Source organism: Dendrobates tinctorius, unplaced genomic scaffold (assembly GCF_039654945.1).
Source record: "Dendrobates tinctorius isolate UK_male_01 unplaced genomic scaffold, ASM3965494v1 ptg000140l, whole genome shotgun sequence".
Lineage (NCBI taxonomy): Eukaryota > Metazoa > Chordata > Amphibia > Anura > Dendrobatidae > Dendrobates > Dendrobates tinctorius.
Window position 1 is genome coordinate 11,189,465 of NW_027361808.1, and position 19,053 is coordinate 11,208,517.

At 42.4% G+C, this 19,053-nt stretch overlaps 1 protein-coding gene across 3 annotated transcripts in view; it reads left to right on the forward strand.

The window, feature by feature from the left end:
* LOC141049031 (protein Mis18-alpha-like) overlaps nt 1-19,053 on the forward strand; it is a 140,726-nt gene that overhangs the window by 11,521 nt on the left and 110,152 nt on the right. The gene's annotated exons all lie outside the window — the stretch shown is intronic.

A 19,053-nucleotide genomic window follows, 5' to 3' on the forward strand; every position in this document is an offset into this window, starting at 1 on the left:
TCTTTTTTGGCTAAGAAATGCAAAGAATGGACATAAGATCAGTGAAATTTTGTATTGTGCCCGGAGAAGTCAAAATTTTAGATTTTCATAAACAACTTTCATTGTCTTTGTGAAATGGTGAACTGTTTAATGTCGGGGTGGTGTGATGCTTTAGGTGATTTATTCCAAATTCAAGGCAAGTCTGTCCAACATGCCTACAACAGCATTCTGCCAAGAGGGAGGGGGATGGGGTACTGTCAGATTTAGACCACAGAGTGAAGACAAAGAAGCCAACAAGTGCTCAGCAGTAGAGTTGAGCGAAACGGGTCGGTAAAATTCATAAGTCGCCGACTTAAGCTAAAGTCGGGTTTCATGAAACGAAACCCGACCATAGCGTGAGGTCGGCGACCAGAGCGCCAAAGTCGCGTTTCAAATGATGCTTCCAGTGCCCTTTTTCAGCCAATGATGGAGGACGCACCCTGTGGGCAACGCGATGACATGGGCAGCGGTCACCACCATCTTTGAGAAGGGCATGCAAGTGATTGGCTTGCTTTGTGTGGCGTCACAGGGGCTATAAAAGGGCGTGCACGCCGACCGCCATCTTACTTCTGCCGATCTTAGCATAGGGAGAGGTTGCTGCTGCTGATTCTGAATAAGGGAGAGCGTTAGGCAGGGAAGAAGAACAAAAAAACTGCTGCTGGTAGCGATTTTCACTGTACAACACAACAGTTTGTGTGCAGTGACAGGGGAGGCTCTATTTTTGTGCATCAGCTCTGTTGGTTATTAGGCTGCCTTATAAGGCTCCCTGATAGCTGCATTGCTGTTTGCACACTGCTGTGCAATCTGCTTTTTTTAAAAGCAAAAATACTTTTCCTCTTTTCTGCACAGGTTCCAAGCGTTTACTTTTCCACACTTTTATGTGCAGCAGGCCTGCTTATTAGGCTGCCTGCTGCCATACTTGGACTGAGAGCATCATAGTTCAGCCTCCTAAAATCTCTAGGGAGATTCAAATTCTCCCCAATACTATATACACCTTGTCATAAACCAGCCAATTTCAGCCTGTTAAATTGAGGTGTAATCTATAGTGGGCCTGAGATAATAGTTCAGCCTCCTAAAATCTCTAGGGAGATTCAAATTCTCCCCAATACTATATACACCTTGTACCTTGTCATACACCAGCCAATTTCAGCCTATTAAATTGAGGTGTAATCTATAGTGGGCCTGAGATAATTCAGCCTCCTAAAATCTCTAGGGAGATTAAAATTCTCCCCAATACTGTATACACCTTGTACCTTGTTTTACAGTACCATATAGCTGGTGGTATTTTGGGTACATTTTCCCAAAAATGAGGAAGTATGGTGGAAGAGGCTGTGGAAGTGGGCGGGGGTTGCCAGCTGGTACTGATGGTGGTGGTGCATCTGCTGGTAGTGGCAAAAGCATAATAGCAGCTAAGGCAGGAGGTGTTGAGCCTGCATCATGGTCTGGCTCCGGAAGGCCTGGAAGGCTACCTTTTCTGGGAGTACGTTAACAGCTTTTAAAGCTGGAGCATCAGGAACTGGTTTTGGCTTACATTGCTGAAACAGACTCCAGCTAATATGCCCTCCTCTTCGGAAGTTTAAAAAAATGCAAGCACTGAGTCGTCAAGTGCTGGCTCCTGGTCAGGAAGAACCCCTTTCCTTGTGTTCTTCACCCCCACCAAAAGTGAATGATGCAGCAGACCACACTTCACATTAGTCCATGTAGCTCTTTCTCACATACCATGTCTGGGTTATCAAGTCAAATCGTGAATTCCCCAGTCCAAGATGAATCTGACATGGAGTGTGGGTCGCCAGCCAGGGCAGTGGGGTTAATCGGGCGTCCATGCAAAGGGGTGAATAACGTTTATTGGTGAATGATACGTGACGCCACCTGTGGTTTCAGATCAGATTGACCAGCGCTGCAGTGTCGCTTCTCTGGGACAGATGTTGTGGTGCAGCTAAGATGTATCAGCCCTGCACAGGTAGGGCCGTAGTCGCAGGGCAGATGAAAGAGTTGGTAGATGGTGTGCAGTGCAGGATGTAGCAGAGCTGTGAGCCAGGCGCAGAAGAAAGTTGACAGACACAGTCGTGCAGTTCCTTTACCTGTACTTGGTAAGTGCCGTCCAGGACCCAGAGTACAGATGGAGAAGGAGTTGGTCAGCCTGGAAACAAATTAGGAATTCTCTCTCTGCAGATAGGTAGTGTGGCCTCCGTTCTAGCGCTTATCTGAGGTACTCGCAGTGCTGAGTTCACTGAAGTTCTCTCTGTTGACTCTCTTTTGGTACTTTCTTGTATGGCAGGCAGCCGTAGCCTTTTCCTTCTGGCTCACACACGTCGCTGCTGGGGCCTCCGAGCCTTAGATGGGAACAGAGCATTTACAGCTGCTACTTCCTCCGGTTTGTGCTGCAGGACTGTCAGTGTCCCTACAAACTCAGAGACCGGAATCCGGACCATGCGCTCCAGCTAAGAGTGAGCCTTAACTCTGCTCATCCTCCACTTCCCCTTCCCTTCACAGACTGCCCTAACTTCCCTCCTCCCGACCACAGAGAGCAGCTCCTCAGCAGTCAGGTTCAGAGCTCTCCCTGCTGGCCTGGAGTGGGAACTGTGTTGTGTGTTAGTTTAACTGCTAGAGAGATCCTTCGTTGCTCCCAAGCATGACATCACACTCCCTAGGAGGAAGGTAATGCCACTGTGGCGACCGTACTCCTAGGGGCGCCACAAGTGCACTGATGCCCAGCCACTGCTAGATGAATCTGCTGGTACATTGACCAAGACCACTACATTCCCCTCGCACTCTACACAGCCATAATTTGACCCTGATGAAACTCAGGTTCCCCTTCCCGCATACTATACCACCTTACATGGTGACAAAGAGGAAGGTGCAGATGAAAGTGCAGGTTCCTTGAGCAGGTGGAGGGCATACTAATGGGCGACGGCATTGGCACAGGGCCCCTCATAGTATGCAAAAGTGTCTCTGCCGTCAGGTACACCGCCGTACTATGAGGGGCCCTGTGCCATCGCCAACGAGTAGGCCCCCCCTGCTTGCTCAGAATCACAGCACTTGTAAAGTTGAAATACTTACCGCTCCCTGCTCCACCGCCGTGACGTCTTCCGTGTTTCCTGACAGTGACATTCTGGTCAGAGCGCGATGACATCACGTCTGTACGCCTTCTGCCTAAACAGTGCAAGTGCAGAGAGATGGAAGATGGGGACGACGAGGAGTCCAGAGTACAGGGATTCCCTAGCGAGGAGACTTATTTGTTATAAAGGTTGGGAGCAATTTTTGGGGAGCACTATACTCTGGAGAATGATATATGGGGCCCATCATACACTGGAGCATTCCAAAGGTGGACATCAGACACTGGAGCAGCATTTACAGGACCCATTATACACTGGAGCATTAGAAATGGGGCCCATTATATATGGAGCATTATTTGGGCCCATAAGACACTGGAGCATCATCCATGGGGCCCTTCATATACTGGAGCATTGTAAATGGGGCAGATTATATATAGAGCATTATTTGGACCAATCGTACACTAGAGCATCATCTGTGAGGCCCATCATATGCTGGAACTTTCCAAATGTGGGACATCAGACACTGGAGCAGCATTTACAGGGCCCATTATACACTGGAGCATTAGATATGGGGCCCGTTATATATGGAGCATTTGGGCCCATAAGACAGTGGAGCTTCATCCATGGGGACCAACATGTACTGTAGCATTATGTGGAGCTCATCATATACTGTATCGAACATTATATGGGACCAATGATTCTGTATGGAGAAATATTTGGGCCTTATTACTCTGTATGGCGCACTATGCGATGGCCATAATACTGTATGGAGTAATATACTGTCTGTTTTTGGAGCTATTGGAGAATTTAAAATGGATATATGTCATGTAAGAAGTGAAGTATTTTTCATTGTACTATACCGCTATTTCTCTGCCGTATCAGAGGATCATGAATTGTGGCATGTGTTAAATGAGCCCAGTGACAATCTTTGGCCCTGGGCCCACGAAAATCTGGAGCCAGCCCTACCCCCCCCCGCAACTTTAGCCAAATAACCCCCAGTTTTCAATGCCTAACTATTATTATAAAGTAAATTAAGGTTGACAAGCTTAAGTAATAAGAATTGATGTTTTTGGCATTAAAATGGGCACTGTTGGTGTGTTTCCTGTCCTCCACTCACTGCCGACTTTTCTTCCCCATTGACTTGCATTGGGTTTCGTGTTTCAGTCGGCCTTTGACTTTTCACGATAATCAGCCGATTGCGTTGGACCCGACTTTTGCGAAAGTCTGGTTTCATGAAACCCGACTGGACCCGAATAAAGGCAAAGTCGCTCATTTCTACTGAGCAGCTCTGGCAACTTCTTCAAGACTGGGAAAACTATTTTAGGTAACTTGAGATACTTGAGGGAATGCCAAAGGGAAAGTAAATCTGATGGTCAAAGGGTGCTGTTTTGAGGACTCTTAGGCTAAGTGCACACGTTGCAGAAAATTTCTGCTCAAAAACCTGAATCCCTTCCCAGAAACCGCACCTATTTTTCCGCTGCTTTTTTTGCGCGGTTTTGATGTGATTTTTTTCTGCAGCGGTTTCAAACCGCATGGAAGAAGCCAAAACCGCGGAAAAATCCGCAAAATTAATGAGCATGCTGCGTTTTTTACCGTGATGCGGTTTTTTCGCAGTAAAAAATGCATCAATGTGCACAAAGTGCAAAATGCATAGAAATGACTGGCAAGCTTATTTTTAGCTGTTTTATAGTGAAAACTGCGGTAAAAACCGCTAAAAAAACGCTGTGTGTGAACACAGCCTCAGGGTTGAACACACATTCTGGTCTTTTTCACACATTTCTTTACTCCTAGTTTCTATTTGTTTCTTTTGCCTTCGGTCTGAATCTAGAATGTGCACTTTCGAATAAGAACAAGGAAAACCACTGCATATGTGAACATTCTCCCTTAAAAATGGATTTTTATTTGTACGAAGACTAAAAAAAAAATCACCTAATCCCAGTGTAACATACAGTAATGAAGTCTTCACCCAAGGTTCACAATGTGTCCTTATTCAAGGTGAATAGAACCACTCAAAAAGATATCAGCAGAGCCCATAAATAGTTTACCAATCTAAATCAGAAAAATCATGGTTCCTACCTAGAGTTGAGCGACTTTGGTCGGATCGGGTTTCATGAAACAAAATTTGTTTCATATGAAACTGGTCCGACTAGGGCAAAAAAAGACGGAGATTCGTCCGAAACCCGACCCCAATGCAAGTCAATGGGGAGTAAAAGTTGGCATTGAGTGGATGAATGTCATCCGCTCAATGCCGACTTATATTCCCCATTGACTTGCATTGGGGTCGGGTTTCGGACGAAACTCCGTCTTTTTTTGCCCTAGTCGGACCAGTTTCATCTGAAACAAATTTTGTTTCATGAAACCCGATCCGACCAAAGTCGCTCAACTCTATTCCTATCTTGTAACCTGATATAGGATGCCAACGTCCGCTGTCAGGTAGTATCATAAGATACGAGATTGGTGGCCTCTCTCACCCTGCCAAACCCTACTTTTATCTAGATGCCAAGGTGGGAATATAGGTGAGGTAAAATAGATGACAAAATGATAATATTATGACAGTTTGGCGTTTATAAAAAAGTATAATTTCTACAATGTGTCCAAACCAATAGTATTTTGTGAGCCACTTTTATACAAATCAAACTTTATAGTCCAAAACGACAGTAGCCATTGGACAAGAATAGATACCCAACTTAAAGCTTGAAAACTGTACTCTTTTATCAATAATGTAAAATAAAAAAACAAGAAATAACGACATTGCTAACAAGCCTCCAAAGAAAAATATATATGCTATATGTTTCGTCTATATACTATATAGCATAATTTTTCTGCAGTTTGAGATTTATTGCTGTGTCCTCCCCCTTTGGAGGCTTGTTTTCCCTGTGTTTTTATTTCTTGTTTTTTTTTTTTTGTTTGTTTGTTTTTTTAATATCAATGAAAGATTAGAAAAGTGTATATTGGAGTCACTGGCACATATGAAGACAAATGGTGCCAAAACCATTAAGATCAGAGATGACCCCAAAGATGGTAATCAAAAAAATTCTGGACTAACTATAAAGGTGTAAATAGTGCAGGTAGTATGTGTTTGATAGTGTTTGAGCGTGACATTGATCCTAGAATACAGAAAATACAAAAAAGAAAATTATCGTGTTGGTTCCCTAATTGCGAGGTTGGCACCCTGTAAGATACAAGACTGATGCTCCTCTTATTATACAGGAAAGATGTATATCTTTGTACCGTGTTAGCCAGTAGATAGAAAAATATTCAGAATTGAGAGTCCTCAGTGGTTGATACCTTTTAATGGCTAACTGAAAAGATGGTAACACATTGCAAGCTTTCGAGACTACTCAGGTCTCTTCAGGCATAGACTAATACAAAATCTGAAGATTCACATATTTATGCACAATACAGCACAGAAAAAATGCAATAGATGAGATAAGTGACGTGAAGCAGAAATGATTATGGGAGAGAGAGAAACATAAATATTGGACCAGTTCATAGATAAGGAGTCCGGATGTTTTATTGTCCTCTGATTGGGGTCTCCTAATGTGTTGTGATTCCCCCACAGGCTATTAGGAGCAAATTCCTTAATTGGTGTAAAAAGACATAAATCCATGCGACACATTCATTCCAGCATTGAGAGTATCAAAGATCGTCATAAATTTATACTCACAGACTCTTCTCTCTCTCTGAGATGTGAAGTTACCTTTCAATACCAGTAATTTCATATCCCTGGTGTTGTGGTCCATCATACAAAAATGTTTTGCCACGGGTAGATCCATTCTTTTTTCTCTTATTGTGTGACGATGAGCATTCATCCTTATTCTAAGCTTTTGCCCTGTCTCCCCCACATACAGACCCCCAGATGGACATTTAGTACAAATAATTAAGTACACCACATTAGATGTAATGCAGCTGAAAGTACCTGGGATCTTGTAGTCCTGATGTGAATTGGGGATCTTTATCGTGTCCGTGGTCATTATAAATGGACAGGTTTTACATTCTTTCTGGTTGCAAGGAATGGTTCCTGCAGCTGTTGGAGAGGACAGGGAGCTTCTGACAATGATGCTTCTTAGATTTGGGGGCTGCCTAAAGCACAGTAGTGGGGGGTCTGGAAAAATGGATTGTAATCGGGCATCTTTTTGTAGTAAAGGTTGTAATTTCCGTGCAGCTCCCCTTAGCACTTCCAGATTTGGGTTGTAGGTGACTACTAGAGGCACCTGGTTATTTTCTTCTTTAGCTTTGTAATGTAGCAGGTGATTCCTTGACATTCTGGTGGCTCTTGTAATTTGGTTTTCAATTGTTCTTGGATGGTAGCCCTGATTCAAAAAGGTCTTTTTGAGGCGACCAAGGTGTTTGTCTCTATCCATGGAGTTGGAACATATACGATTGTATCTGATGGCTTGGCTATAGATAATAGAGTTCTTTATGTGTTTTGGATGGAAACTGTCCCATGTAAGGTATGTTGGACGGGCGATTGGCTTCTGATACAGGGAAGTCTCTATTTCATTGTTCTTTAGCTTAATGATGGTGTCCAAAAAGTTAATCTCAGTGCTGGAGTAGTTGAGTATTAAATTGATGGTGGGATCAAATTGATTAAACTGTTCGTGGAACGTCTTTAGCTGTTGCTCAGACTCCGTCCAGATGATTAAAATATAATCAATGAAGCGGTAGTAGGCCAGGGGCTTGATGGGGCATGAGAACAAAAAGTCGCTTTCAAGCTTGGCCATGAAAAGATTTGCATACTGTGGAGCCATTTTACTTCCCATAGCTGTGCCATTCTCCTGTAGATAGATCTTGTTCTCAAATTCAAAGTAATTGTGGGTGAGGATGAATTTTATAAGTTTCATCACAGCATCAGTCCCTGTGTTTTCCATGAAGAATTTGCAGGCATGTAAACCATCTTGGTGTGGGATATTAGAGTACAAAGATTCCACATCCATGGTGGCCAGGATGGTTCCTTCTGGTAGAGGACCTATTGCTGCTAGTTTATTCAATAGGTCAGTTGTGTCCTGAATGTAGCTGGATGTATCCTTCACCAGTGGTTTAAGAATACCCTCTACCCATCCAGATACCTGCTCAGTGAGGCTGCCCACACATGAAATAATTGGTCTTCCTGGATTTCCAGATTTGTGGAATTTGGGAAGCTTGTAGAATGTCCCTATTCTTGGACTCTCTGGTATCAGGTCATCACCGGCTCTTATGGACTGGTCAGGCAGACAAGATTCTTATCTGTTACCATCTTTTCAGTTAGCCATTAAAAGGTATCAACCACTGAGGACTCTCAATTCTGAATATTTATCCTGTTATTATAGGAACTCAGGAAATAAGAATAGTATTAACGGTGTACAAGTACCTGCATTATTTACACCTTTAGGCGATGTGCAGACTCTGCGTTTTTTTGTTAGCGTTTTCGCTGCGTTTTTCCCGCTGTGAAAATGCACCCATACAATCCTATGGGATTCCGCATTGCTATGCTAATGCTGCGGATTTTTCCGATGCGGAATCGCATAGCGGAAAAATCCGCAGCATGTTCATTCTTTGTGCAGAATTGCGGCAATTCCGCACTCATAGGATTGCATTGAAACGCTTACTTTACACATGTGGCTATGCCCACTATGCGTAAAGTGAGCGCTTCATGTGCGGATGGTACCCAGGATCTCCTCTCCTCCAGGGCTGTGGAATCGGTAAGCCAAACCAGTGACTGACTCCTCAATTTCCCTTTCACCGACTCCCACATATATTGCTTATATTTAAGTAAAACATTTATTGTAGTACAAAGTAAACATCAGACAACATTTAATCATTTTTATGATACAATAATCAAGATATTTAGAACATAATATATTTATTGGAATACAACTTTAGAACACAAAAAACGAATAAATTGTAAATATGTAATAGACTATGTACAGTAATATCTATATATGTGTGTGTGTGTGTGTGTGTGTATGTATATATGTGTGTGTATATATATAATACACACACACACAATCACCAACCAGTCACGAAGCGTCTTTCATTTTGCCAGAGCTGTTCAAAAGAAGCTGAGCTGTGATTGGTTGCTGTGAGCAAGTTTTCCCACTTGACAACACCTTAGCAGACACTGACTGGGTGGCAGAAATCTGGGATCCCTGGGAACATAAGCTCCCAGCCATTGTCTGCCCCACAGAAAGGATCACAGAGCACTTTGGTTTTGACCCCAGGCCTCTCTTAGGCTGTGTGCCCACGATGCGATTTTTAAGCATTTCAGCGGCGCGCGATTCTGCCGCGGAAACGCTTAAAAAAAAAAAAAAAAAGCATTCCATTCTTTTTTAATACAAAATGCACATGTTGTGCCAATGATGCGTTTTTTACCGCTGCGGAATCGCTTAAGCGGTAAAAAAACGCAGCATGTTCATTAATTTTGCGGAATCGCCCGCGATTCCGCATACCATCCATTGTGTGAGTAAAAACGCATGCAAAAACGCGTGTCAAAAACCGCATGCGATTTCCCTGGCAGGGGCATGCGTTTCTGCTCAGGAAAAAATCGCTTGAAAAACGCGACGTGGGCACATAGCCTTAAATGGATCCCCGGTATGGAAGTTAAAACCGTTCCACTCAGCTCTGTGGTTCTGATCCCAGGCTCTCTTAAAGGGATCCCTGGTATGGAAGTCAGGGCAAATCCACTCCGCGCTTTGGTACTGACCCCAGGCCTCTCTTAAAGGGATCTCCGGTATGGAAGTTAGGACCTTTCCACTCAGCGCTCCAGTTCTGACATGGAAAAAGCTTGTCGAGCTCCATGATGTAGTGAAAACAAATTTATTTTATTCACTTCAATCGATACAGGGTAGAAGTTAAAATACCAGCATAGAAAATACAGATCCTTGCGTTCTCAATGCGTTTCTGGTGTCTTAGTTACTATGCCCGGGCAGCGCCGGGCTCTTCTGCTAGTCTGACCTAATAATTTTAAGGCCAGAGTACAACCTCTCTACACTAACTTGTGTTGGAGGCAAAGCCGTAACCATATGGGCAACATTTCTAACAATTTCCGGGTATAATGGAATTGCCTCATGCACAGTCAGTTTTGATGAACGATTTAATTTTTTAATTTCTTTGAGAGCAAGTGAAACATTTTGCTGAAATATGGTCAATCTGCTTGCTCTAGGAGATGGAGGGAAATCTTTTTCCTTGCAGCAACGCTTTGCCTGCTCCATGTCATCCAAATACTTGTCAAAGTCAAACTCCTCATCTGATGAGGATGAAGATATGGCAGCAGTAGCACTGTCAGAACCCAAGTCCTCTTGTGCCTGGCAGTCCTCCTGTAGGCCACTCATCCTAACTGCTACCTCAGTCAGAGCTTCTTTTCTTTTAGTAAGCTGTTGATCATCAAGCAGTATACAATGACTTGGGTCCACATAAACAGCTGCGAGAAAAAATTTATTTTCCAATAGCTGTGTCTCTCTCCGTTTCATTGAAGCAGAAATGCCATGTGCGATTAAACCTCCTCTTTGGGACAGGCAAAATAACAAGTTCTTCCACTACCTTATGAAAATGCCAGGAGTTAAATCCTCAGCTTGTAATTTTTTAGTCACAGTAAATGGGTGATTAAGCAGTTCCTTCAATTCAGCCACCTGTGTCCATTGACCTTCATTTAGGGTTACCTGAGGGTTATCCATATCTATAAAAAAACTGTTTTAGTTCAAGCAATCGCTCAATCGCTAAATAAGTGCTTCCCCACCGAGTGACTTGATCGACAATTGCCCCTTTCCCAGCACGTCTCTTCAAGATGGAATCAATTTTAGGGGTTCTGGTGGCAGTAACCAATTTCCTCACTTTTCCAATCAGATTTCCAGCATGTCCTTCTTGCAGACTATCTCTAATTGCCAGCTGCAGCATGTGCACAACACAGCGCATGTGATGAATATGAAAGTGTTTTGAAGCAGCTTCAACAAGATCATCTATTTCTACAGTATAATTTTGCTGAAAAAAAACGGAGAAAACTGAGTCCAAAACTACATGCAAATAAACATTTATTATTGAAAGGCAAAAAATGGGAGCAGAACCATAGAGGAAGTTTTAAAAATGGAGCACATGCACAAGTGTCAAAAGTAACCAGGAACAAAAGAAAATCCTGTATGACAGCATCTGTGGCGACAGCGAGTAAATATACATGGATAGTCACTTCATTATAATAAAGGCATAATGCAAGAAAAACATATACAAGGGACGGCAGAAAAATTCTCTATGATGCCCTTGGACATTATTGTAAAGAGGAGTATAAAACTCCTACATGGTACAGAGAGAGAAAACATCCACCGAAGTATTGCACACTTGCCCGGTATACAAATAGTAAATTTCATATCCTACCCATCATGTCAGCCAGAGAGCGTGCTGCCATGCAGGAAGAACCCCAATGCGCATTTCTCGGTAAAAACTGCTTCCTCGGGGGGGCGTGACTTAAACAATGACACTGCCCAGTTAAATATCTGATAGCCAGAGTCACGTGGGTAACGCGGCCCAACCGCAACCTAATAGGTTGCACCTGCGCAATGGAGAGGAGACTGTATTTCCGCCCTCTCTGCCCAAACCAGAAGTGACACCGCGGAGGGGACAGCTGGCGCCTAGCCGCCACCCTGCAACAGTGCATGTCAGAGAGGGCGAAGCGAGGGAGGAATCAAACTCTGCAGCAATGAGATAAATGCAGGGGAGCCGCACACTGACAAACAGGGTGTATAATACACAAAAGTTAATTCCCAGATACTTCAATAGGACAATATCACCAAAGAAGAAGATAGGAGAAAATACAATTTTGATAATACACAAAAAAAAGGGGTACAAAGGACTACAAATTGTAGATATACAGTGGGGAAAAAAAGTATTTAGTCAGTCAGCAATAGTGCAAGTTCCACCACTTAAAAAGATGAGAGGCGTCTGTAATTTACATCATAGGTAGACCTCAACTATGGGAGACAAACTGAGAAAAAAAAATCCAGAAAATCACATTGTGTGTTTTTTTTTTCATTTTATTTGCATATTATGGTGGAAAATAAGTATTTGGTCAGAAACAAGCAATCAAGATTTCTGGCTCTCACAGACCTGTAACTTCTTCTTTAAGAGTCTCCTCTTTCCTCCACTCATTACCTGTAGTAATGGCACCTGTTTAAACTTGTTATCAGTATAAAAAGACACCTGTGCACACCCTCAAACAGTCTGACTCCAAACTCCACTATGGTGAAGACCAAAGAGCTGTCAAAGGACACCAGAAACAAAATTGTAGCCCTGCACCAGGCTGGGAAGACTGAATCTGCAATAGCCAACCAGCTTGGAGTGAAGAAATCAACTGTGGGAGCAATAATTAGAAAATGGAAGACATACAAGACCACTGATAATCTCCCTAGATCTGGTGCTCCACGCAAAATCCCACCCCGTGGGGTCAGAATGATCACAAGAACGGTGAGCAAAAATCCCAGAACCACGCGGGGGGACCTAGTGAATGAACTGCAGAGAGCTGGGACCAATGTAACAAGGCCTACCATAAGTAACACACTACGCCACCATGGACTCAGATCCTGCAGTGCCAGACGTGTCCCACTTCTTAAGCCTGTACATGTCCGGGCCCATCTGAAGTTTGCTAGAGAGCATTTGGATGATCCAGAGGAGTTTTGGGAGAATGTCCTATGGTCTGATGAAACCAAACTGGAACTGTTTGGTAGAAACACAACTTGTCGTGTTTGGAGGAAAAAGAATACTGAGTTGCATCCATCAAACACCATACCTACTGTAAAGCATGGTGGTGGAAACATCATGCTTTGGGGCTGTTTCTCTGCAAAGGGGCCAGGACGACTGATCCGGGTACATGAAAGAATGAATGGGGCCATGTATCGTGAGATTTTGAGTGCAAACCTCCTTCCATCAGCAAGGGCATTGAAGATGAAACGTGGCTGGATCTTTCAACATGACAATGATCCAAAGCACACCGCCAGGGCAACGAAGGAGTGGCTTCGTAAGAAGCATTTCAAGGTCCTGGAGTGGCCTAGCCAGTCTCCAGATCTCAACCCTATAGAAAACCTTTGGAGGGAGTTGAAAGTCCGTGTTGCCAAGCGAAAAGCCAAAAACATCACTGCTCTAGAGGAGATCTGCATGGAGGAATGGGCCAACATGCCAACAACAGTGTGTGGCAACCTTGTGAAGACTTACAGAAAACGTTTGACCTCTGTCATTGCCAACAAAGGATATATCACAAAGTATTGAGATGAAATTTTGTTTCTGACCAAATACTTATTTTCCACCATAATATGCAAATAAAATGAAAAAAAAACAGACAATGTGATTTTCTGGATTTTTTTTTCTCAGTTTGTCTCCCATAGTTGAGGTCTACCTATGATGTAAATTACAGACGCCTCTCATCTTTTTAAGTGGTGGAACTTGCACTATTGCTGACTGACTAAATACTTTTTTTCCCCACTGTAATTCTATTACATATATCACAGTGTGAAAATGTACACAGAAAAAGAGGAAGAAATGCACAAGTAGAGACACACATAAATATACAGATTCCTCAAAATTACAAAAAGTACAACACATGATAGGAATTTAAATATACATATATCCCAACATAAAAATGCTAGTATAATAACCTATCAAGATGTGTGCACATTGGTAAAAGAGATCCTCTTCTTTATGTCTATCTTCAAATACTGTATCCAAATGTTCCATATCAAGAACAACTGGGAATAATGGATGAAACATCAGATGGCACAAATAACAGGTAAATAACTATGGGCAAGAAAAAGATAAAAACAATGTTAAGAAATTAAACTAAAAACAATATACAAAACGGGAGTTTTAGACATGCAGAGCGGCAGAAGGAAGGGCCAGTCTCCTAAAAAAGACGCAAAGCCCAAGGACTCATTGAGTCCGTGGGGATTCATGGTACCAAGGATGGTAATCCACTTACACTCATTCTGGGTGAGGAGGCGTTTGATATCGCCGCCCCTAATCCCAGTCTGAATGTGTTGGATGCCCCTCACCATAAAGGACTTGGGGTCACAGTCATGATGAAATTTATAATGCTTGGGAATGGTTTTTAATTGAGAAATGTCTTGTACATCTGCTGCCGCCATGATGTCTCGAACGTGCTCTCTAACTCGCACCTTTAACTGACGGGAAGTCAAGCCGATGTATATCTTAGGGCATCCACAGGTGGCGTAATACACCACCTGTATAGTGCTGCACATAATATACTGGCGAATGGAAAAGGTGTGTGTTCCATCAGCTGACTGAAAAGATGTCCGCAAGACATTTCTACAGGCTACACAATGCCCACAGGAAAAACATCCCTGTGGGGGTCCACGAGAGTCAAAAAAGCTTTATCTCTGAGGGACATAGTGGGAGTGTGCTAACAAATCTCCCAAATTGGGGCTCCTGCGATATGTCATTAATGGGCGCCTTGACAACCCCTTTCAAGCTTGGTTCAGATTGTAAAAATGTCCCAATGTTTATCAAGACATTGTCTCATGGTGTCCCACTCCCCATTAAATGTAGAAATAAATCTTACTATGTCCCGTGATTCCTTTTTCTTAGGTGGGGGATTCAATAAGGTGGATCGTGCTGATTTTTTTAGCTCTATAATAGCCCCTTTTTATACTCCGATGACTGTAACCCCTCATAAGGAACCTTTCTTTAAGGTCTTCAGCCTGTTGTTCAAATCTATAATCGGAGGAGCAAATATGCCGCATGCGTAAAAATTGTCCGTTTGGGATGGCCCGTATTGTTGAATATGGATGACAAGACTGCGCATGTAAAAGCGCATTCACAGAGGTGGGCTTCCTGTATACATCAGTCTGTAGATGTAATTGAGACTCCACTATTATTTTGATGTCCAGGAAATCCACCTCTGTTTGACTGTAATTATAAGTTAATTTGATTTTTAACCTATTGGAATTTAATTCCAGGGCTGTGGAGTCGGTAAGCCACAGTTGCGACTCCGACTCCTGGATTTTATCAGGCTCCGACTCCATCTCCGGCTCCGACTCCTTCATAAATGGCCAATTCATAACAACAAATTTACTGTTGTAAAATATTAAACATTGTGCTTATTCAGTTTCTCACCATCATATACTGTAAGTAATCAGACCACTTAGAGCAAAAACTACATTTATTAGAATACAAATAGAATATAGCAAATAACTTTTATAAACTTTTCTAAACTGTAAGTAAATATGCAATAAACACTTTTATGCAGTTAATAAGAAGAAATCTATAAATTTGTCCTCAGAAAAAGTATTGCCTCTGTCAGATCCTCCTTCATGGATGCCCTCAAATCTGATCTAATTATTTTGAGAGCAGAGAACAACCTCTCTACACTAACTTGTGTTGGTGGTAAAGCAGTAACCACTCGGGCAACATCTCTGACAATGTCAGGATACAGAGGAATCGCTTGTTGCACTGTTATTTTTGATGAACAGTCAAATTTCTCAATTTCTTTTAGTGCACATGAAAAATTCTGCTGAAATGTACTGGCTGTGTTCCTTGATGGGGATGACTCTTCTATGCGGGAACGCTTTGCACGGGCCTTGTGATCCAAATATTTTTCGAAATTAAATTCTTCATCAGTTGATGATGAGGGTGAAGATGTGGCAGGACGACCAAATTCTTCTTGTTCCTCCTGACTGTTCTGCAACCCTTTCATCCTTACTGCTGTTTCAAACAGAGCTTCTTTTCCTTTACTTAGCTGTTGATCATCTAGAAGAATCCGATGCATTGGGTCTACATAAACAGCTGCCAAAAGAATGTTATTTTGTAATAGTAGCTCCTCTCTCCGTTTCATTGATGTAGTAATGCCACTTGCAATTAACCCTCCTCTTTGAGACAGGCGAAACATCAGGTTCTTCCACTCCTTTAAGAAAATACCTTGAGTTAAGTCCTCTGCTTGTAATTTTTTAGTCACTGTAAATGGGTGCTCTAGCAATTTTTCCAGCTCAGTCACCTGATTCCACGGACTTTCATTTAGCGTCAGTTGAGGGTTAGCCATGTCTACAAGAAAGGTTTTCAGTTCAACCAAGTGCTGAATCATTAAGTACTGCCCCATCTTGTGGCTTGATCAATAATTGCCCCTTTTCCAGCACGTCTCTTCAAAATTGAGTCAACTTTAGGGGTTCTGGCAACAGTAGCCAATTTTCTCACCTTGCCAATCAGTGCAGCAGCATGTCCTTCTTGCAGACTGTCTCTTATAGCCAGCTGTAGCATATGCACAACACAGCGCATGTGATGAATGAAAGAACATATTGACACAGTTTCAACAAGATCATCTAAACTATCATGTTGCTGTTCATCTGAAGCAACTTCAGTTTGCTCCTCAGTTACAATACTGTGTTCCTCTATTTCAAACTTTTCTGTGTCTGTGGACCCAGAATGTTCTTCTAGCTGCTGGTCACCATCATTACTCTCATTCATTAGCTTAATAGTACTTATCATATTTGATGCATTGTCAGTTACGACAGAAAGACCTTGCTCTTTTTTAAGTTCATAGTCTTGCAGAACCTTTTCCACAAAGACCTGGAGAAACTCACTGGTGTGATGAGCTTTGGTGTCATTTACTGCCAATGTCTTGGTAACTATTTCATTTTTGTCACAAACAAATCGGACATTGATGGCAAAATAGTTCACTCTGTGACGTGTGCAGGCATCCATTTTAAGAAACAGAGAAAGCGTCCCTTGAGAGTTTTTTTAAGTTCTTCCTTTTGTTTAAAAGCTTCTTCGATTACTAATTTTCTAATACTCTCTCTCCAGAGAAACACCAAGCTTGCGGGCCATTTCCCCATTCAGACACATAAAAGCTGGTCGTGAAAATAATGAAATAGGCACACTATCCTTTACAACAAGCTCTATGATCTGTTTTTTAAATGTATCTACTGTCATTGTCACAGTAACTTTGTCACTGACAAAATATCTTGCAACTGATGGCTGCAAAGTTCTCTGCTCCTTTGTTTGGCTGGAAGAGCTGGGCACTGGTTCATTGGTTTGGATGCAGTCTTTCTCATCCACTGCTTTCAGTACTTCTGGATGAAAGCGCTGTAAATGTCTCTTTAGATTAGAAGCTCTGGTAGGAGCATTTTTTTCTTTGCCTGAATATGCACTCATCTTGGCTTCACAGCATTTGTTTTCGTCTGGATCATTTGTCATACACTGACAGACATAATGTTTTCTATCTTGAGTGATGGTGAAATGTTCAAATACAGCTGATTTAATGTGATGCTTCTTTGACATTCTCAGGTTTTTAATTCTGCATTCACAATCCAAATGACAATTGTTTTTCCTAAAAACACTAGTACAAAATTAATGCCAGGTCGTACAACTGATATAGTGGTCAGTAATACTGTTATTATTCCTCATGTACTCACAGTTAACTGATGCAAAGTTTGTTGAAAGGATAATACTTCTTACAGTCTTCCTCTTCTGAGTAGCAGGCAGCTGTGAGATGCTTGGAAGACGCACACCTAGTATGATCTAGTCTAGAGGAGGAGCTTTACTACTAAGAATTTTCAACACATTTTCACTTTCAGTTTCATACATTGTAAGTAGGGGGGTTGGGGCAGCATGAGGTTAACCAAGTATAAGATTAGATAAGGGCAGTGGAGAACAGTGACACACAAGAAGTAAGAAATGTCTCTATCTCCAGCAGAACTGCTTATCACTGTTGTTCATAATTTGATATAACATATATATTTGAGTAACATTTATAAAATTCATATGAAAGTTCAATTATGAAATATTAATACATTTTTTTTAAAGCTGGAGTCGGTACATTTCTACCGACTCCGACTCCACAGCCCTGTTTAATTCCTCCATAAAGTGTAGGAGTTGCTGTTGAGACCCCTGCCAGATGATGAACACATCATCTATATACCGAAGCCAGCACTGCACATCGTCCGCGGCCCGAGCGCCCCCCGAATATCTCCCTCTCCCAGAAACCAAGGAACAGACCAGCGAAGGAGGGCGCACAGGCCGCGCCCATGGCAGTGCCACGTTGCTGCAGGTAAAAAACATTCTTTAAAGATGAAAAAATTGTGGGTCCAAATATACTCCAATAGCTCCAAGATCAAATCACACATAGGGCCATCCCAATTATTTCTGTGTTTCTCAGAGCAACCCGGTCAAAGCCCCACTTGGATTATAAGGCACGGAAGCAGGCATGGTTATCAGATATTGATGAAGTTTTCAATGATAACATCGGAACTAGTGTGGCTAGTGGTGGAGTGGTTGTCAGAGAGGCAGGCAGGAGGCTCAAGTCCCTGTGGAATTGCGCCTTCTTAAACAAATATATCGAGAAGGGTTTGATTCCACGTGGCCTACGGGTTCAAGTTTTTCCTTCCTTTTTGGTTGAGGATGCAGATATACGACAAAAGTGGGAGAACTTGGCTAGTGGGTGTTCCAATGGCTTCATGTAATTACTCATCCAGCTGAATAAGAAAACCATTGCTACTCTTGATATTGAAATTGATGATTTACAAAATTCACTTAAAAAGGATATGACAGGGGATGAATTGATGGCCCTCAACCGCGATCTGGATGTGGAGTTTTCCAAGTGGGAAAAAGAAATTTGTGAAGCAAAAACTCAGAAACTTCATAGGGACATGGGTGACCACCAATCTAATTCCGTCTATCGATGGAATCGTAAACCTAAACGACCCAGGAATTTCTCTCGAAAGAGGTCAACTTCAATTACCTCATTTGCTTCAAGTGATGGATCTGTGAGATCATATTCTAAGTCTGTAGAGACACGCCTTGGGGGCAATCGTGATTCCCAAATTAACAAATCCAAAGGCATTGGGTCTACTAAAAGAACAGACAAGGTCAAGAATCAGATCCCACAGGTAATCAATCTTTCTACCCACTGCCTTACTCCGGTCCAGATTGAGGTTTTGTCCAAGGGTTTTACTTTTTCACCCACTAACCAATTCGATCTCTTTACAGCCATAAGGCTGTGTGCACACGATGCAGA